Consider the following 23,879-nt stretch of genomic DNA (forward strand, 5'->3'; position numbering starts at 1 on the left):
TAACATAAGCAGAAGCTGAATATGTGACTTGAAAAATATTATGCCCCATACTGAAACTATCACTAAAGAACGTTATCGACAAAACTCAACATTTATTTACGAAAATCCATTAACAATATTTCACATTTAGGAAAATCCATTATGACAAATTCTTTCAATTATTTTATTTTTCTATGCTACAAAATTTAAGTATATTAGACTTTATAATTGGAAGTGCTTCGATGTAAATAGTAATTGTATTTCTGCGTGATGCAGCATGAATTAATGCGGAAATTTAGAGTACCAGATAAACATGACTGAAATCAACTGCACTTCATTGAACCATTGTTATAGCGATATTACACCTAATTAAAAGGAACCTTGTTAATGGCTTTTGCTGATATTTAAAATACGCATATAATAGTCTAATCTTATATATAACTTATATATATATATATATATATATATATATATATATATATATATTCAGTTATTGAAGCGATTATTCTTAAAATACAAAACTCTAAGTAGGTGAAGCAAATATAAAAGCCAAAATTATTCCAATCAGCTTTGTTCATTCATTATCGTCCTATACTTCATGCCGAATTTATAAAATATTGTACAATTCGGACACCTCTGTCAATAGTCATACAGAATATAAGGTAAACAAGATACATTAGTCATGTTATGTAGTTGACTCAAGAAATGCATGAAGTAGTTTACATCAAAATGTAACTGACTATAGTGTAGGGAACATTGGGAATTCAGAGTCCATAGTCTCTCACAATTCAATGTTGTAGATGACTTTTGTCTTTGACATTATGTTTTTAAGATGAAATAAGAGTAGAAAGCATGTAACGATGGATGGAAGTTTAAATTTGATAATAAAAATTAAGTGACAATGGGTATTAGCTTTCAAAAATTAAGAGTTCAATTTGTACACATTTATACACAATAATCAAAATATACGGAACATAATGAAGAATGTATCAGCTAATATTGACTAATCAAATTAGAATTATGGGATATTGATAAGACTTTTTCGTTAAGAGCATCTCATATATATCCAATATCAAACAATAAAAGATGGTGTCATTTGTGTACACGGATTACTTCAGCGCGTTATAGTTATCGTTTCCATTTTGAGAAAGAGGAAACAAGAGAATGACAATATTCTCAAACAGAAACTTTGTCATTTATCTAGCGTTTCATTTTTCTCTCAACTAAACAATGCTCCATTATAGAATTCATCTACAGAACTCTTTCGATGCTACAAAACGTTTTAAACACCAGGCATTCACTAAATTACTTTCATCATCTCATGCTCCAGCATGGCCAACGCAACAATCGACTGCACTAACTAAACAACCGAAGGACTAACCAACAATGAGACATGTCTAAAAGCTATAGAACAAAGGTTTCCTGTTCACTTGAATGGCTTTTAATTTCTACAAATTTCAATTACAGGATTCTCAATTACATCACCTTCATAATGGAGCTTCAGTATCACTTTTCTTTAACAGCTACATTTCGTGATCTTCACATACAGCTTTCGTAAAAGTAGCAAATTTCAAATGAAAATGTCTTAATTGATTTATATACATTTTTTTAATGGCATAGTCAGAGGGGGAATAGCAACGACCATTATCTTTTGATGGCCACCGAGACTAGTGAAAGGAACCGAATGCTTTTGATTCTTAAACGTTGTCTTCGATTGTCTCATTTCAGTTTCCAGCGATTTAAATCAGAATCCTATACACATTCTTTATTGCATATTCAAAACTTCAAAAAAATTCCTATTTTCAAGTGACATAATATCATTAGACTGCCGAATACAATTCAATATACAGGTAAATACAAAAACAACTCATTTTAGACAACGAAATGTATGATTTTGGTGTTCCAAACTCTGTTCACTAACACACTTTGCAAACTGATATTCGCAAATCCTTTACATCGAGTGTGATCATAAACATATTTTATTTAAAACACAATCATTTTTGTTAAGATAAACTATTGTTTCCATTTTGGGATAATAAATCTGGTTATCTTCAGTCAACCATGTTGTCTTTGTAAGCCTGTTATATATTGGAACGGTGCGTGAAAAGCATAGCAGATATATATATATATATATATATATATATATATATATATATATATATATATTAACAAAACGAGATAAAAATCCAAGGCTGTGAAATATTTCAGAACATTTATAAAAAGGTCTTACAGCTGTTTCCGGGATATTTTATAAATCCCTTCATCGGAGACGGTGCGATGAAATGGTAATAGTTATTTTAGAGAAGATATGAAATAGAGAGTGAATTGGAGGAATGAAAACAGACGTAAAATATGCAGGGATATTGTATCTGCAGTTCCATTATTTAAGCAGAATGGTATACATATAAATTTCCTGTACCTTGTGTGTAAGTTCCAATAGTATTTAAAATTGGTCATTCCAAGCATAGAGTTTGTAAACTGTGTTAATGGATCGAAGGTTTTTTGAAGTGACTTAAAGGTTGGGAATGTGTTTGTAAGATCAAATCAAAAACAGGAAGAGAGAAAAAAGAAAAAGAAAAGCGGGGAGAGAGATAATAAAGAATTGAAGAGAGGGAAAGTGTACTGGCTAGTGTTCAGTCAGGATAAATTGATATAAGAAATGAGGAGGTGAGGCTGAAAGAGAGAGAAAGATATGAGGGTCTAAAGAGATGAGAGGGTAAAGAGTAAAAGAGTGTGAGGTATGTAGTGATAGAGCCTAAGTGAAGGGCAGAGAGAGGGGAATAGGGGTAGTAAAATGGTGGAATGAAAACTTTGGGAATATAGGTTAGGTTGCTTAGAGGACAGGTCAGTGGTTAGTAATAGAAGAATGTATATATGTGAAGATGTATACACATGCATATATTAAACATGTATATAGACATTTACAAACATCAACACATACATACGCATACAAAACTCATGTATGTTACATGGATCCCGGTATATACACACTCATTTGTATCTAATTTTTACATATATAAAAATTCTTGCATACATAGAGGCATGCATGTAGGCTTGCACATGCGTATAATTGTATGTGGGTGTACACATATATACACGCACACACGCATATACACGTACACATGCAGAGGTAGGTATGTGTAAATATATCAATATCCACACATACAGATATATAAATCCGTGCTTATATAAAATATCTATATTTTGAATCACATAAATTCACATATACCCGCTTGTATTCCTTTAAATGCATACATATACACACGCAACACACGTATACATGCATACACATATATACGCGTGTATATACATATATATACATATACACCTACATACGTATACAGACTTGTACATAATGCATGCAAAAGCATACATACACACGTATATGTATATGGGAGAATTTACAAAAAAAAAAAACAACAACAGACGAGGACAGGTGGTGTAAACAGCAAAAGGATGTATTAGTTTAACGCTCGGGAATAGAGAAAGTCTTTAACGTTTCGAGCTACACTCTTCAACAGAAAGAATAAGGAGAAAAACGAGGAGAAAAACACGGAGAAAAACATATATATATACACGCACACACACATATATATATACCCATACATACCCATATACACCCATACACATACATAACACATACACATACGTATATATTTATATACGCACACACATGTGTGCGTGTATCTCTATGTATTATCACCCCAGCACACGCACGTACATACACCTTGCATACATACATACATAAATAAATACATACATACATACATACATACATACATACATACATACATACATACATACATACATACATACGTACGTACGTACGTATATATATATACAAATATAATTAAATGATTGTGATATTCAAGTAGGAAAGAGGAATTAGATAAGGATTAGGAGTTAAAATTTAGAATATGAGGTTATTGTGATTACCTAAGGTGTTTTGTGGAAATATACTGTATGGTCGTTTAGGCATTTGGATTTGTGGTAGAATTTGAATGTGTGAAAAAAGCGTTGGTTGCATGTGCTTAGTGCCTCGTTATGTTTAATTAGCAGTGTTGGAGAGTTGTACTCAAATATGTAAAGCGCCTCCTTCAGGCAAAGTTTGCAGATTGAGCGTTGACCTCGGTAGAGAAGCCCTGAATCCAGTATGGACCATGGTAAAGTATAGGGTATATTTATATTTTTGAGATGATGTATGTGGTTGGCGAGTGTTGTAGATTTACTATGTTTATCGTATCTAAAAGAATGGAGGTGAGCGGCATATCGTTGCTTAAAATATTTGGCTGTAGAGTTGTGTAATAGATTAAGGACAGTGCATTTGTAAGTTACATTATATCTTCTGCAATAGGTTTGTAACGGGCAGATGGTTCCAGGACGGCAATTACAATTGGGTGAATTTTGGGGATAGTTAACAGGAATGGAGGAAGTATTATTGTCAGAGGAGAGGTTAGAGAAGGGGATAGAAAGGTCTAAATTATTAGTTTTATTAACGTTACCATTACCATCATTGTTATTATTACTATTGTTGTTATTAATTGTACTATTTGTAGGAGTGGTAAAGATTGTGGTGGTGTTCTGGGTAGTATCAGTAGGATGGGTTGGGTTGTTGCTGTGGTCTAATGTAAGGGTCTCTGTGCTGGAGCTGTGTGTGTGTTGAGCGTTCGTATGACTAGAGTTGTAATTATGTGAGTTTTGATAGTAAAGAGAAAGCTTTTATTTATTAGAGGCTGCAACAATAGATTCGAAGTTGGGTAGGGCAAAATAGGATAGTTTCAGGGTGGATCTATGAAAGATAGAATGATATTTATGTTGCCGAGGGAAGTTAGAGTCTAATATTTTAAAGAAGGATTTAGCTAAGTTCTTAACGTTAAGTGAGAAGGGGTGTGTGTACCACAGACTAGAGCGTCCGCCGCTTTTTTGGGGGTGTCTGGGAGTAGTGTTATCTATGTTTTGAGATAAAGGAGTGCTATCTATATTTCTGGAGAATGGAGGTGGGTGGCAAGGCTTGTTGTTGTTAATTGTTTTAGGTTTTTATGTGTGTGTGGGGGGGGGGGTCTAGATTGCCTAGGTGTAAGATCTTCCAGGGTTCTATCAACGAGTGTGTGTGGTTGGTTGCGATTGTGATAGTTGGTGCGTCTTCGAGATGTGATTTGAGATATATATTGTTTGAACCTGATGTTATGGATGTATTCTATTTTTTGGGAAAAGCCGCTAGCAGCGAGTACTTGACTGTAACATGGTGCGTGACCATTGAAAATTTCCTCATATGAGTGTAGGACAAAAGCCCACTAGGACAAAGCCCCATAGTTAAAGTGTGAAAGAGGAGAAAAGCCGTAAGGTTATATTTTTCGTTTTTGTTTTTCTTTTTTCACCTTTTACTTGTTTCAGTCATTCGACTGTGGCCATGCTGGGGCACCGGCTTGAAGAATTTTTAGTTTAACGTATCAACGCCAGAATATTTTATTATTATTTGTTGCAGTTATTAGACTGCGGCCATGCTGGGGCAACACCTTGAAGAACTTTTAGTCGCATCTATCGACGCAAGAATTTTCTTTATTTTTACTTGTTGCACTTACTAGACTGCGGCCATGCTGGGACACCGCCTTGAAGAATTTTTAGTCGCAGAAAAATAAGCATTTTAAAATTTAAAGTCTTCTGTTTTCTTCTCTCAGCGATTATATATTAATGTGAATGAGCTGACTTTTTTAACTTTCTCCGGCCGCTGGAGGTCTAACAGAACTATGGCGCCGAAGGTTAGTCATTCAAACGTACTTCTTATCGTTTTTATGTTTCTACACATTTCTTGAAGTAAATCCTTTCCCTTTTGTCAGAATTCAGACAATATATACATTGAGTAGTGAAGAGACTTATGTTCTGTTATTTTATTCTACTTATTTTCGATTGGATATATTTTGTTTATTTAAACATTGGAATTTTCGATAGTAGAAGGTTTTTTTTGGTTTTTTTACAACCGCAATTTCCATTTTTGTTTACGTGAAATTATAAAAAAACTTTTTAATGATTTGGCTGTTATTTCTAGCATGTGGAGAGACCTTCTAGGCTTAACTTCACGTGCTGGTTGAAAATTACCTTAAATCAATACTGGGGTCGATACATTCGACTAAAAATTTCTCTGCAACAAGTAAGAAAAAAAAACGAAAAAGTAACCGAGAAATATAACCGTGGGACTTTTGCCCACTTTCACACTTTAACTATGGGGCTTTTGTCTGGATATCATATACATATATACATTTCTCTCTCGCTCGCTATCGTCGTCGTCGTTTAACGTCCGCTTTCCATGCTAGCATGGGTTGGACGATTTGACTGAGGACTGGTGAAACCAGATGGCTACACCAGGCTCCAATCTGATTTGGCAGAGTTTCTACAGATGGATGCCCTTCCTAACGCCAACCACTCAGAGAGTGTAGTGGGTGCTTTTACGTGTCACCCGCACGAAGGCCAGTCAGGTGGTACTGGCAACGGCCACGCTCAAAATGGTGCATTTCATGTGCCACCCGCACAAAAAAAAACAAAAAAAAAACATGAGCCAGTCCAGGGGAACCAGCAACTATCTCGCTCGAAAATCCTACAACGGCCCCGCACAAGAGACAGTCCAGGGGCACTGGCAACGACTCGCTCGAAAAATTTCTTGTGTCACCCGCACAAGAGCCAGTCCAGGGGCACTGGCAACGATCTCACTCGAAAGATTTCATGTGTCGCCTGCACATGAGCCAGTCCAGGGGAACCAGCAACGATCTCGCTCGAAAATCCTACAACGGCCCCGCACAAGAGCCAGTCCAGTGGCACTGGCAACGGTCTCGCTCGAAAAATTTCTTGTGTCACCCGCACAAGAGCCAGTCCAGGGGCACTGGCAACGATCTCACTCGAAAGATTTCATGTGTCGCCCGCACATGAGCCAGTCCAGGGGCACCGGCAACGATCTCGCTCGAAAGATTTCATGTGTCACCCGCACATGAGCCAGTTCAGGGGCACCAGCAACGATCTCGCTCGAAATTCCTACAACGGCCCCGCACAAGAGTAAGTCCAGGGGCACTGGCAACGGTCTCGCTCGAAATATTTCTTGTGTCACCCGCACAAGAGCAAGTCCAGGGGCACTGGCAACGATGTCACTCGAAAGATTTCATGTGTCGCCCGCACATGAGCCAGTCCAGGGGAACCAGCAACGATCTCGCTCGAAAATCCTACAACGGCCCCGCACAAGAGCCAGTCCAGGGGCACTGGCAACGGTCTCACTCGAAAAATTTCTTGTGTCACCCGCACAAGAGCCAGTCCAGGGGCACTGGCAACGATCTCACTCGAAGGATTTCGTGTGTCGCCCGCACAAGAGCCAGTCCAGGGGCACTGGCAATGATCTCACTCGGAAGATTTCATGTGTCACCTGCACATAAGCCAGTCCAGGAGAACCAGCAACGGTCTCGCTCGAAAACCCTACAACGGCCCCGCACAAGAGCCAGTCCAGGGGCACTGGCAACGGTCTCGCTCGAAATCTTTCTTGTGTCACCCGCACAAGAGCCAGTCCAGGGGCACTGGCAACGATCTCACTCGAAAGATTTCATGTGTCGTCTGCACATGAGCCAGTCCAGGGGAACCAGCAACGATCTCGCTCGAAAATCCTACAACGGCCCGCACAAGAGCTAGTCCAGGGGCACTGGCATATACATGCTGCGGGCACAGGTGCCATCACGATTTCGATTTCGCTTGCCCCAATAAGTCTTCGCAAGCTGAGTTTTGTGTCCAATGAAGGAGACGGCGTTGGCATGGGTGCCAGTCGTCGAATTTAACTCGATTTCGATTTCACTTGCCTCAACAGGTCTTCGCAAGTGGGGTTTAGTTTCCAATTTAACTCGATTTCGATTTCACTTGCCTCCACAGGTCTTCGCAAGTGGAGTTTAGTGTCCAACTTAACTCGAATTTCTATTTCACTTGCCTCAACAGGTCTTCGCAAGTGGCGTTTAGTTTCCAAATTAACTCGATTTCGATTTCACTTGCCTCCACAGGTCTTCGCAAGTGGAGTTTAGTGTCCAATGAAGGAAGGTACGCGTAAGTGGACTGGTTGAGGCCATAGATTTAGGTCTCACTTGGCTTGCCGGGTCTTCTCACGCACAGCATATTTCCAAAGGTCTCGGTCAGAAGTCATCGCCTCGGTGAGGCCCAATGTACGAAGGTCGTGCCTCACCACCTCATCCCAGGTCTTCCTGGGCCTACCTCTTCTACAGGTTCCCTCAACTGCCAGGGTGTGGCACTTTTTCACACAGCTATCCTCATCCATTCTCGCTACATGGCCATACCAGCGCAATCGTCTCTCTTGCACACCATAACTGATGCTTCGTAAGTTCAACTTTTCTCTCAAGGTACTGATACTCTGTCTAGTATGCACACTGACATTACACATCCATCGGAGCATACTGGCTTCATTCCTTGCGACCCTACGTATGTCCTCAGCAGTCACGGCCCATGTTTCACTGCCATGAAGCATGGCTGTTCGTACACATGCGTCATACAATCTGCCTTTTACTCTGAGAGAGAGACCCTTTGTCGCCAGCAGAGGTAAGAGCTCTCTGAACTTTGCCCAGGCTATTCTAATTCTAGCAGCTATGCTTTCAGCGCACCCACCTCCACTGCTAATTTGGTCCCCAAGATAGCGGAAGCTATCAACCACTTCTAGTTTTTCTCCCTGGAATGTGGCAGAAGTTGTTTTCTGCACATTCACAGTATTTATAGCTCCAGAACATCTGCTGCATACAAAAACTAACTTCCTAGTTAACCTTCCTTTGATATTGCTGCACCTCTTATGTGTCCATAGCTTGCACTGGGTGCATCTTATAGAATTACTACCCACTCCTTTTCTACAGATCGAGCAGGGCCATCTACCTGAAGGGGTTTGTGTTTTGTCTGCCTTCCTACTTATGAGGACTTTGGTTTTAGCTAGGTTTACTCTAAGGCCCTTCGATTCTAGTCCTTGCTTCCACACCTGAAACTTCTCTAATTGTGGTAGTGACTCAGCAATTAGTGCAAGGTCATCAGCGTAGAGGAGCTCCCAGGGGCATCCTGACTTGAATTCCTCTGTTATAGCCTGGAGGACTATGATAAATAGGAGGGGGCTGAGGACAGAACCTTGGTGGACCCCTACCTCCACCCGGAATTCTTCACTGTACTCTTTGCCAACCCTCACCTTACTGAAAGCGTTTCTGTACATGGCTCGCACAGCTCTCACTAACCATTCTTCTATCCCTAGTTTCCTCATTGACCACCAGATGAGATGTATATATATATGAGTTAGAAGTTAGACAACCATCTAGGGGATAATAAATATCCAATAAACTACTAGATGTATACCTATATATACTGAAATGCTTACTGTTGCAAGGCAATAGTGCAATTGAATAATAGGTATGTGTGGAGGTAAACGAAAGTTTCAATGAGATTGAAATAAGATGTGATCTCACAACCTCTGGATATTATCTTGGAATTTACTTTTAGCTATTCTTTAGTATTTTTATCTTACTTTTTCACTTGTTTAATTCTTGCCATTATGGACTCTCTGATGAAGCTTTGGGGTGCAATTTTTGTCCAATTTTTGTTTAGTTTTTGTACAATCTTTGCATAAGCTTGGTCTGATGTGTCAACTTTGGTATGCTGTAAGAGTAGAGTTATATTCACTCATTTGTTCTTATCTATTTATTTATACGACTGTAATTAATTAGTAAATGGATCTAGCTGATGTTTGTAAGCTGATGTTTGTCAATTAATTATCTTCACCATTTTCTTCCTTGCCCTATATATATATATATATATATATATATATATATATATATATATATATATATATATATATCGCTATATATATATATATATATATATATATATAGCTATATATATGTGTGTGTATCGCTATATTTATATGCTATATATATACATATATATATATATATATATATATATATATATATATCGCTGTGGAGGAGCGTAGGCTCAAAACGTTAAAGACTTTTTCAATTCCCGACCGTTATACTAATACATCTAGTTGTCTTCTACACCACCTGTCTTCGTCTGTTGTTGTTTTTTTTTGTGAATTCTCCCTCTCTCTCTCTCTCTCTCTCTCTCTCTCTCTCTCTATATATATATATATATATATATATATATATATATATATATATATATATATATATATATATATATAAAGAATAATAAAGTAGTCAGAATGTTGGATGATTATATATAGATTTTTATTTATTTACTTCTTATTTACATTTTTAGACCTTTCTTCCGTTATCGAATTTATCAAAAAATGGTTCAAATTTAGATTTCTTGGGCTTTATATAAACAATTTTCAGGGGTTTACCAAGCAAGGGAGAAGAAAAAAAATTGGGCGGAAGGAGGGGGAGGTAAAGAGACATGGCTTTTGTATGGTCAGACGTGTTTGTTTAATACTTAGTGGCCTTTTAAGGAGGGGGAGGAAAAAGAATTTCTGTATTTGAATTGGTCAAGGTTTTAATTGAAAAACCAGATGTTTTTTTACTTTCTCCAGTAAAAATTATAATTGCATTTCCAGGACTTTCTCTTTTGTGTTCATTAAAGAATAGTAGTATGGATGTAGTCAACTTTTTCTGATTAAAATTCTAGATGCTTTCGAAAGAGTGATTTTTTAGTTCACTATACGCACACAACAATTATATACATATATATATATATATGCACACTCACGTATACATACCCATATATATATACACATACACACACACATACATACACACATATACATACACACAAAGACATCTATATATGTACATTGTAATGATCAGACAAATTAATAATGTAAGAAAAGGGGTAAACTTCTGATCGTAACAACAAAGTGTTCAAACGGGGAAGTAAATGTTCATATATGGATATTATGTCCAGTCTCAATGGTTTCAAAGTAGGTGGTGAACGGTCCGACCCGTATGCAGCTCCGTCTCGTTCTCGTTCTATCCGTGCCAAGGTCCAGCTGTCGTCTCCGCTCCCCTTTTTAACTGGAAGTACGAGATTACCTGCCTCGCTTGTTAACAGGAGGTGAACGAGGTTACCTGTCTCGTACTGTGCTAACTTCCTGTATATATCTTTGGTTATTCATACCAACGTTATTTCAGTTCTGCCAAACAGTCGTTGACAAACGTTTATCTCGCCACCTTCGGAAAATATAGGGTAAGTTCTCACCCTTCATTATCTTATCGGAATACATAACATTCTCCCCCTTAAAGGAAGAAAGCTGAACGCAGTGAAAACTTTCTTATTTACAAATTTAGGAAAACTGCATAAGTGATACAAATACATGTAACATCCTGTCACAATCAGCGGACTCGAGATAGTGCACCCGCAATGACATTGTCTTTATCTCGAATATGTTGAATATTGAGATTAAATCTTTGCAAAGATAAACTCCATCTCATTAATCTCGGAATTTTGTTCTTCGTCTTGTGCAGAAAGGTCAGCGGATTGTGATCGGTGAACACTTCAATGGGATACTTGGTGGTTCCCAAATATATGTCAAAATGTCGCAATGACAATACCAAGGCAAGGGTTTCTCTCTCAATTGTTGAATAATTTCGCTGGTGTTCGTCAAATTTCGTTGAATAATAACCAAAAGGATGATCAACACCCTTTGCATCTGATTGTAACAGAACACCACCGACACCAGCATCGCTTGCATCAATAGAAAGCTTAAATGGTTTCCCAAAATCTGGTGCTATCAAAACTGGAGAACCCATGAGTATGGCTTTTAATGGTACACTTCTAGACATGTCACAACGACTGAAATTTCGAGGTTTACAGTTTTGTTCATAAATGGCTTTCGTTTTGTCCTGCGATTTCTTCAAATGTTCTCTGGCAACTTCAATAGCTTTGGAAGGTCGGTTTCGAAAAGTAGACATATGGTCTAGCGAGTTCAAGTGGGATTCAGGGCTCTCAAAAGGGCTTGGCTTAATGCTAATATGTGGATCAGACAAAACCTTGGACCCTGCTAAATCATTTCCAATAATCAAGTCTACACCTGAAACTGGAAGAGTTTTCTTAACACCAACTTTCACCAAACCAGACACAAATTCTGACTGCAAATCAACAAAATGTAGATGTGCACTTGAAATTCCACTAATACCCTCTAATAAAACATCAGAGTTAGCAGATGACACGTCCGATAAAGGAAGAGTACTATCCAACACTAGAGACTGGAGTGCGCCTGTGTCCCTAAAAATAGTGATGGGTCGTAACGTGGACTTACCACCCTTAAATGAGATAAACCCTTTTGAAATAAAAGGCAAGCACCCCTCCTCATTGTTAATAATATCGGAAATAGGCTGAGACTTGATATTCACAAAAGCGTGTGGAAAGGGTTGTGACTGATTTTTTAACTTGAGCTTTTTACACTCAGAAATCAAATGGCCTGACTTTCTACAATATCTACAAATAATTGTTGAATGAAAATTTGAATCAGATTTAGAAACAAAAGGACTGGTTAACTTTCTAAACTCTGAACCACTGGACTTGTTAGGATTCGAACCTGACCGAGCTGAATAAATTATTTTACATGTCCGACCTACCTCGAAATTATCCGGATGACAATAACCATACAGCTTGAACTCATGTTTGTGAGTAATAGAGTAATCCTCTGCTAAACTAGCTGCTTCTTGTAACTGTTCCACTCTCTGTTCTTCCAAATAAGTCTTAATATCAATATGAACACACTGTTTGAATTCTTCTAATAATATAAGCTGCCTCAATTTGTGAAAATCTTCTCCAACTTCTTTTGACACACACCACCTATCAAACAAATTTTCCTTCTCTGTAGCAAATTCTGCATAGGTATCCTCACTTCTTTTCTTGGACTGCCTGAATTTTTGTCTATATGCGTCAGGGACCAGTTCATACGCTTTTACAATAGCCTGTTTGACCACCTCGTAACTCAAACTTGCTTCGTTCGATAAAGCTGAATAGACTTCCTGAGCCCTGCCTTTTAAAACACTTTGTATTAACATTGTCCAATGCTCTACAGGCATTGAATTTATTGCCACCTTTTCAAAATGAAGCAAAAATTTATCAATATCTTCTTCACTAAATGGAGGCACAAGTCTAATATTTTTCGCTACATCGAAATCTGTCTGACCACGAGTAGTGTCCAACTTTCTACTCTGTAACTCCATTTCTTTCAATTTTAATTCTTTTTGAATTTCCATTTCCCTTATTGCTTTTCGAAATTCTAATTTCAACTCAAACGCATCTGGTTTCTCTGATTTCAACAATGACAATGCCGAATCTTCGAAAATTTCTTCAACTAAATGTTCCAAAACCATTTTGAAAAGCTCTTTCTTTTTCATGGTAGACTTAGCCTCCGCCAGATCGTAATGCTTGACCAATAACAACAATTCTGATTTTTAAAAGATCCTCAATTGCTCCACATTGGGAAATTCAATAAATTCTTCAACCTTAAATTCCATGATTAATTACTGGTTTCACTAGAAGAATTTCGAATGTTGATACAAAATTATGCAGGTAATATGTGTATTTTAGCAGTGGAAATTTTTGTATATAGCCTTTTTTTAAAATTTTTTAAAACTCAAATCGATCAGTTCATAGGTGAATTGTAAAGTTGTTTTATAATGTGTTTGCGAGAGTTCAGATCCCGGACGAGCCCCCAATTTGTTACGATCAGACAAATTAATAATGTAAGAAAATGGGCAAACTTCTGATCGTAACAACAAAGTATTCAAACAGGGAGGTGTTCATATATGGAGATTATGTCCCGTCTCAATTGTTTCAAGGTAGGTGGTGAACGGTCCGACCCGTATGCAGCTCCGTCTCGTTCTGCTCACTAACAGGAAGTGAACGAGGTTACCTGTCTCGTATTATGCTAACTTCCTGTATATATATCTTTGGTTATTCATACCAACGTTATTTTAGTTCTGCCAAACAGTCGTTGACAAACGTTTATCTCGCCACCTTCGGAAAATATAGGGTAAGTTCTCACCCTTCATTATCTTATCGGAATACATAACATGTTCATATTTGGGTATACGTACACGCACCACATACGTAAGTACACATGATTTTTTGAAAAATTATTAATATAATTAAAGATTCACCTCTGTGGTAAAATAAACTTGAAAAGGTTTGGTCATTTTAGCCACAACCTTTGAATTTTGTCCTAGTATTTGTCCTTCAGACGGCAAAAAGGAATTCTTTTAAAAATCAATACACAATGCTGTCACAATTATATTTCCAAATTCATCTATTCCTGCTTGGCTGTTGTGTTTTGAATAAATTTTAAAGCTGCAATCTAGAATTTTCTAAAGGAGAAAGAGATCCAAGTGCAGAAGAGGAAAAGCAGCGGTTCTCATAGAATTTCGGAATCTGGAGTGTTTTGCAAGGTCCAACAACAATGTGGTAAAACGGTTCTAACAATGGTTTGAGATCATCTTTAACATATATGCAATCAAATTCATATAGAATTCTTATAGGTAGAATTTCAAACAAATATATAGTTATGTTAATTTTTGTTGAGGACTTTTTTTTTGCGAAGTATAGTTCCGTTATATTTCGGAACTTTGAATTTTCCTTCACATATTTCCAAATGTTTCCTTTTTTCCAAGCGTTTAATTTTGGTGCGAACTTCTTTATGAAGTGTAGCTCCATTGTTTTTCGGAAGTTTGGGTCGTTCCTTAAGCATTCGTAGAAGGGGAAGATTTTGAATTTTCCGTTTCCACATATTTCCAAATGTTTGCTAAGTGGAATTTTCCGTAGCTCCTCTTGTCGAATGTGTTGTCTGTGGAGTCTTGCGCGTTGGCAAAGGGAATTATTGTTTTCGCCAATATGATTCTCCTTGTATTTGGGGCAAGTTATGCAGTATATGAGGTTTTGGTCTTGCAGTTCTTATTTGTATTTACTTTGAATAAGAATCCATTCTTCAAATTTTAAGTGGGTGTCCTCGTCTATATATTTGTAGTTGTTGTTGTTGTATATTCCACATCTTCTGTCTATATTCCTTTACGGAGAATTCTGTTTCACTCTCTGATGTGAATTTTGCTCTTGTAAGTTGTTTTTCAAGGTTTTTTCCCGGCGTTTACTATTTCACAGATAGCTTTTGTCTACCAGTTTTCTCATTTTAGGGCTCCATATGAGTATTGGTAGATTTGAGTGTATAACGTGGAAAATATTGGTTATTCCAGTGTTGTTTGTGTTAATAAATCGAATAGTAGGTTCCTTGCTTTTTTTCTTTTGGAGTCCTATGTTTTGTGATGTCTAATTCCATTGCTTTCGTGATTCCGTTATTTATAAGTTCGACAGGGTAATTTTGTTCTTGTAAGAAGCTTTTGAGTTCATGAAGTCTAATTTGGCGTATTTGTTGTTCAGTTACTATGGTACAGATGCGTCTTGCCATACTGTATGGAATGTTCCTTTTGTTGTATGAGGGGTGGCAACAGTAGAAATTTAAATAATGGTGGGTATCTGTTTTTTTTTGCTAAATATGTCTATTGTGACAGTGGAGTTATGTATTTTGATGTGAATATCTGGGAATGGTAGACATTGTAGCTGGTTTCTGTTAATTTTATAGATGGGTGCAGTGTGTTGTGAAATGTGTGTAGGTCTTACTTTGGTCTATTCCAAAAAATGAAGCAGTCACGAGGTAACGCTTCCACTTCTTCATGATGTTTTCCTTGAAGTTGTGATCAAAGGTTTTTCCTACTTCTTCGTAAAATCTACCTTCTAGGTAACCCATAACTAGGTTGGCATATGAGGATGCAAATTTCGTACCCATAGTCGTGCCCTTTACCTGTCGCATATCTTATCAAATCTGAAGGTATTTTCTTCTAGTACTAGACGAGTGGTTTTGGTAATGAAGGCTATTTTGAAACGTTCATCTATACGTCCTGTATTTCTCTACCCAGGCCTAAGGTATGCGGCATGTTGGTTAGTGACGTCAGTAGTCGGGATGCGTTTGAGAAAGTCCATGTTATCCCGTATATAACTAGGTATTAATGGACATAAGGGTTTGAGGAGTATGTATAAGACGCGAATCAGTTGTTGTGTTGGGTTTGGGGCCCAGAAACAACCGGTCTCATTTTGAGGTCTGTGGGTTTTTGTATTTTTTACGTATTGACTCCTCTATTCATTTATGGCCCTCTGTATATCGGAACTTTTGTGGATTTGGGGCAATCCGTAGAAATTGCTCTCTGATTATGGAGTTACATAGGTAGTCCTTTTCTTTATATGTGAAGGAATACTGTTTTTCGTTAATTAATGTTCTAATTTTATTCAGTGTTGTTTTTTCCGGGTGAATTAATTCTTCCTTATAGCCTATTTGATCTGTTAAAATTTCTATTATTTTTTCTCCGTAGTAGTCTGTGTCCATGATTACTATCGCTCCACCCCTGTCGGCTTCCGTTAGGATGATTGAATTGTCGTTCTTTAGTATTTGTAAAGCTTCCTTTTTTCCTTCATGAAGGTTCTGTTTGCATTTATGGGTACTGAGAGGGAAATTCGAGATTGTTTCTATATATGTATCTAGGTGTTTATTGCTTTCCTTGTAAAGGATGAACTGATTTTTTTTTCTTACGATTGATTCGTCCCCTACTTTCTTGTTGTCGAAAAATTCTATAAGACGGAGGTGACGATTGAAGTTCTCAATATCGGTTTTCAGTTCTATGAGATTCGGAGTGGGTGTCGGAGTAAATTTGAAACCTTTTAGTAAGAACCTCATTTCATTTTCGCTAAGGTCTCTATTTGATAAATTCATAATTTTAGGGTCTATGTGTTTTGTAGGTTCATTAGGAACTTCTGTTGTATTGGATCTGGAACGCGGTTGTAGTATATATATAAAACATCTTACGGACCTTTGTGATTTGACGGACAACATTTTTTTACGTAGTGTTTTTGGTACCGAAACACTTTCAAACTTCGTATACTTGTATATTTTGTGGTATAGAACAGATAATAAATTTTGTATTCGAAGTTATTTCACGTTAAAAATTGTCTTATTTCGATAATTTCAACTAATCACTGACGTCTATTCAGTTGAATACAGTAACTGCTGTGACGGTGTATATGGTATTAATCCCGGTTGGTTCTGACATTTCCGATTAACTAGACTGTTCGTAAACAAAGGGGAAAAAGCCATCAAAATACTTGAATATTGCCTGCACTTGTTATTGGAGCTACCAGAATTATTAATGCACCTCGACCAAATGCTTCATTTCCTAGAAATAGCAGCCAAATCTTCTTCAAATCAAACTCTAGGTTAGGGTTGGGGTTTTAGGGTTAGGGTTGGGGTTAGGGTTAGGGTTATGAGTGAGGTTATGGGAAAAATATACACACACAGATACGCACAGCGTAATTTATTACATAAACAATATATGCGTATAAATTACAATTAAACCGGATGAAATATGTCACAGGGAATAACATTTTTTTTTGACCGGCAGGCACTGACTGTATTCAGCTGAATAGACGTCAGTGATTGGTTGAAATTACAGAAATACGACACCTTTAACATGAAATAACTTGCGATGTACATTTTTTGTTAAGAAGGCTAAGAGAAAAAGTTGTTTTGTATGACACATTCTACCAGTGTCCCAAGTTTGAAAGTGTTTCGTTAAGAAAACAAGTGTTGCCCGTCAAATCACAAAGATCCCATCCTACTTCTGTATGACCTGATACTGAAGTATACAGTGCAAACGCAAAATCGGTCGACTATCATAATATTCTATTCGTTAAAATATATTAACAAAATATAGATTGTGTGCATTTTCCTCCTTTTATTATGTATATACACATATATATCTTCCGCCGAGATCGACTTTGCCTTTCATTCTTTCAGGGTCGATAAATTAAGCACTAGTGAAATACAGGGGTCGATGTAATCGACTAGCCTCCTGACCCCGAATTTCAGGCCTTGCGTCTTTAGTAGAATAGATTATATATATATATATATATATATATATATATATATATATATATATATATATATATATATATATATATATATATATATATATAAGTGATGTGCAGTCTCAGACATGGAAGCTATGCGCCGCATGTCTTGTTATATGATCGGAAAATTAGATAAAATAGTTACTTTCTTGCAAAAAAGAATCCGTCCAGTTTTCGAAATATTCTGTCTCCCCTTCCCCTCTCCCAGTGACTAGTAAAAGCTTTAAGAATCCAGCATATAGACACTCCCTATCTATGTTAGTTTGTCCTTCCTTCCTTCTCCTCTCTCTCTCTCTTAGTGACCTGTCAAAAGATATGCTAGGACCGATCTCCCCTTCCCCTCTCTCAGTGACTAGTAAAAGCTTTGAGAAGGGTATGCAATGAGAATCTGGCATATAGACACTCCCTAACTCCCTATCTATGTTAGTTTGTCCTTCCTCCCCCCTCTCTCTCTTAGTGACCTGTCAAAAGATATGCTAAGACCGATAGCATATATATTTTGTACCCCTTCCTCTCTCTGTCAGTGATTCCACAAATTTATCATAGGAAGTAATGCTTTCTGATAATAGCATGGCCCCCCACCTCTCTATCTCTTTGTTAGCTGGTTCTGACCGGAACTAGAGCAGTTCTCAAGAACTGCTATAATTAGCCATAATTCTTGGAACAGCCTGGCGGTAAGTTTGAATCTTATCCAAAACATCTGTTTGCATTATTATATTTTTGGAGTGTTCTGAAAACAAAAATATTTAATTTGACTAACGTCATTCTTGCGTTTTTTTTTTTTTTTAATTTACTTACAATATACGCAGATGCTTACACGTGTGTTAATTTTTTCCAAATGAGTGAAATGTGTGTTATAAACGATATTTTGAGAAATAGTTTTTCGAAAAGAGACTTCGATGGAAAACAATTAATTATAAACGGTGGGTGACCAAAGAATTCGTATATTTAATCAGTAAATATGACAAAAAAATGGAAAGTCATCTAGATACAGCTTCTATCTTCACTGGTCTGTCAAACCAGTGATTTCTTATTTTTGTTAGAAGTATTCAGTGACATTTTTTCTTTTACTTACGTCTTATTTAATATCCAGAGTAAAAGTCATGACATAGTGTATTGTAAAGAGCAAATAGATAAAACTAGAACTGTACTCGAAAACAAACTTGATAATTTTTCAATCTTTTATGGTATATTAGGGGAAAAATATGGAGTCGATGCAGGAATCGGAATTCAGAGATTCAAAAATATATCTATTGAGCCTCAACGACATTATTAGAATGCATTGTAACAAAATTATCAGTACAGTAGTTGACCAAATAAAAGCACGATATTCATCCTTAGAAGAGTTTAAATTCATGGAACTTTTGAATTTCAACAAAGTTGATGAATATTGCAAACAATTTCCTGTGGACTCTATACATTCGTTAAAAATCACTTATGGCAGATTTTTTGATGAAATTCGATTACAAAGTGAGCTCAATGTGACGTATTCAATGAAAGATTTTAAAAAGCGAAGTTAAGTCATTTAATGAGTTACATTTACAGCAGTGACCTTGTTGAAGCTATGCCAGAACTCTTCAATCTGTGCAAGTTGATTTTGACAATTCCGTCTACCACTGCTTCTGTAGAGCGATCCTTTTCTGCATTAAGTAGAATCAAAACATACCAAAGAAATGCGACAGGAGAAAGAAGACTGTCTGGGTTAGCACTAATATCAATTGAAAAAGATTTATTACAACAATTGATGAAAAGAGAAGATTTCTATGAAAATGTGATAGATATATTTGCCCAGGAAGATCGAAGAATTGAATTAATTTATAAATGAGGTAAATAACATTTTAGAACCTTAAAAAAATTAATATATTAAAGGGCATATATTACAGGTTTTGATTAGTGTTTGTTATAATGTAAGGTTTGACCATCTTACATCAGTATTGTTTGGTAGGAGAAATGGTTCGACTTCGTCACGCCTAACCTATATAGGTTTTCCTTTCTGTGCTGCTGGGTGTCGTCTATTTACGGCCGTAAATGTCTTGTTTCAATCACAGAGATGTTGACTTCTGCCACAACAGTTTTGGGGGGCTTTTTATAATGTTGAATTTTCACTCTTTCATTGTGTGTGTATTCATGTATATGAGTGTATTTTCAATGTGTGTGCGTGAGACGTAGTCTTTTAATATACGGAGTTCAGTAAGTCTCAGAACAGTCTGCTTGAGTATCGATAATTTTCCCAGAATTGACAAGTAGCATGATAAAACACCTGACTTGTCTTCCAGGGCGTAACGATCTTAAAGCATGGCCATATAATGTAACTAAATGTGTTCTCTTAATTAAATCATTTCAATTTGATTCAGCTCAACCAATAGGTATAGAGGCTAATGCAGAATCGCACCCCTTTGAAAAACGAATTTTGTGAAAAAAAATGTTCTGATTCCTACCTTTGACAGAGATTCCGAATATGCAAAAATATTAACAGAATCCAATTTCATCTTTATTACATTTCACTTATGATTTTTAGACTTTTTAAGGGAGAGTGAGGATGGGAAAGTACTGACGTTTCGAAGAGAGAGAAAAATACGAACAATACACTTATTTCAGGCTCATCTTTACAGAGCCATTTTTTATTCCCTGCTTATTCTAGGTCATACGAGGGTGATTGCATATTCAGAATCTCCCATATGTAAATTGTAGGAATACGAAAATTTATTTACTGAAAAATTGCCGGGGGGGGGGGGAGAAATTCATTGTATGCCCAACCCCGGAAGTCACCGCACGCCACTGATATATATATATATATATATATATATATATATATATATATATATATATATATATATATCATAAAGACATACACGTTATTTGCATGTAGTCACAGAAACAATAAAACTAAGTTCTAGAATAGTATATTCTCGCCAGAATGTGTAACGCTGAAAACCGAAACACTAGTACAAAATGCTTATATAATCTCTTTAGTAATGCTTTCTTTCACCAAATAATAATTTACTTAGTAGTAGCATATATTTATGAGCATGAATAAAATAAATACCAATAAAGTACTTACAAAACTATTCAAACTCATGAGAACAAGGAGTACGATTCTAATATCTCCATCTCTTAATACAAATCGTGACAAAGTTTGTAACTATCTAATGAGGAAAATTTGCATTTACATATTTCAATAATGTATTCTAATAGAAATCTACAATAGTAGATGGTAAATATGATTTGCATTTGCCTTTTGCACCACAAATATATTTCAGTAAATATGTTAGATAACAGAAATATTAAATGTGCAACTGTGTTGAGAATTTAGTTAAATGACATGTTTACACTATCAATGAAAATTTAAAAGCAGTAAATTTTATTGAGTGATATTTTTATTGACATTAATATAAAATACATGTTTTTTTTTTTTGTAACGTTATTATTGTCAGTGTATTAGAGAACTCCTTTTTTGCATTAACAGAATGATTTAATATTGCATGCACTTCCATATTTTGTTACAAGATATGTATAACTTCGTGTGGTCTATATATATATGGTCGCCATGTTTCATTTTTTTTTTATTATAAGACAGTGAGAGAACACCCAGAAAGTTTTCATTAAAACAGTAAGAATATATGGAATCAAGAAAATAAATTTCCCTTTCCATATAGTATATCGTTAACTAAAATTTAAAAGAAAACAACATTTGTATATGTTTATCTTCACACTTTAAAAACAGATTTAACAAATAACAGTTGTTTCATATTTTGTAAATTTCACATTCTAGCTCTCAAAATTTTCCCCCATGAACATTTACCCAATACATGATTGAAACCAATAACAAATGAAGATATATATATATATATATATATATATACAATAACATAAAGTATTAGTATAGGAATACCAACATTTTTACATATTTTGAACAAAAAAATAAGAGACATTGCATAGCTGCCAACTTTCTAAAAATGAATATTAAAAAAAAGAAACACAAAATCTTATGCAAAGACAACTATTTAAGTCCTATTTCAAAGCAAATTTTTTAGTCTTTCTTTTCACTAGTATTTAAATTTAATGCAAACAGTTGAAATGGAATTTTTTGATGTTATAATGTTATAGAATGTAATAAAAATAAAAAAAACAATTTTAAAAATAATAGTAGGATGTTGCATGATTGAAAATAAATATTTTTTAAAAAGTAATATGCAAAACAAAAAGACATCTTAACACTTATGAGAAACATGCCAAAACATTCTTTAGTAGACAAGTTAGCAGTTTTATTGTTTTTCATATTAACATTTCTTCTATCTGCTATAAAGAACTGATACATCTTTCCTACCACAATAACTATATTTTGGTTACAACTGCAATGAAACCTTCGTAATTTTGAGGTTGCCACCCCTTTAGTTTTAGACTTCAACAAAGAGGAAATGATACCTATTGCAGTTCATTACAGAGGTTACAAAGACCCACAGTAAAACATAGCTACACAGCAACTTTAATCTTGTGATTGGAGCAAGAAATATGAATTTGCTGACCAAACAATATTCTATTAATTTAACAAAATGTCTAATGGATAAAGTTAGTGATACTAATATTAGATATAAAATTTACTGATTAGATGTATATGTAAATGATATTGATGAAAACGTGGGGTTTTAAGTTAATGCATTGTCATATTTTCCATTAACACAAGGCATGAATTCTATGAAACCAAATCTCATCTTGGAATTTACGTAGAATATGGCTTTGATGAAATTGTATTATAATACTAGAAAACATTTAATCTAAGAAAAACATAAACTTCATATCTTGTAAAATACTTATATGTAATTTGCAGCTTTCCATCATTCAACCGTAACTAGTATCTTTTGCATCAAAAAAAAAAAAAAAAAAAAAAACTGATTTAAGCTTTCAGCATGGATTCCTTTTAAAAACATTTTAATACAACATCCTTCATGTTACATTTTATAACAGGACATTATTACACTTTCATTAACACATTTCCTCTATTTCAAAACGAAATATTTGATAAAATCAATTCAAACCAATAAATTTAGAACACGCAAACAAATATTGATGATAACAATAACAATACAGTATATGAAATACTGCATATCCACATGAATTAGAAAGATATCTAAAATAAAAATGTCCAGCTTATATGTATTTTCCAGTATAATAACTATAAATGCCTGAAGGTAACATAAAATGCTTGGCGAGATTGTTATATTACATATACAGATATAACACACACACATGCACATGAGAGGTATCTGAGTGTATGTGTACATTTATGTGTATAAATGAAAGAAAACAGCACTCAATACATTGAGTAGAGCTCATATTTCATTGCAAACTTTTAATGATTCAGTCTTTCATTACTCAGCTTCACACACATACAAATTATATGCATGATCTTTCAAATATTCTGTATGCATGTGTGTGTGTGTGTATATATATATATTTATACACATATATATATATATATATATATACATATACATATACATACATAAATATATATACATATATACACACATACATATATATATATATATATATATATATACATATATATACATATACATACATACATATATATACATATACATACATAAATATATATACATATATACACACATACATACATACATATACATATATATATATATATATATATATATATATATATATATATATATATATATATATAGATGGTCCTGATTACTCTAACATTATGAATTAACAACTCTTTCAGTCAAATAATGTTTCAGCAGCCATCACTTACAAATAGAAACAGACAATAACGATAGTTACAAATAATGTTTGATTAAATGCTTATTGTGTGAAAGTATTGATTAAAATAAAAAGAAAAAAGGAATGTTCTAAACATTTAACTATCAAGTGACAGTTCAGCAATATATGCG

This window comes from Octopus bimaculoides, chromosome 3 (assembly GCF_046866305.1).
Source record: "Octopus bimaculoides isolate indiv1 chromosome 3, ASM4686630v1, whole genome shotgun sequence".
Lineage (NCBI taxonomy): Eukaryota > Metazoa > Mollusca > Cephalopoda > Octopoda > Octopodidae > Octopus > Octopus bimaculoides.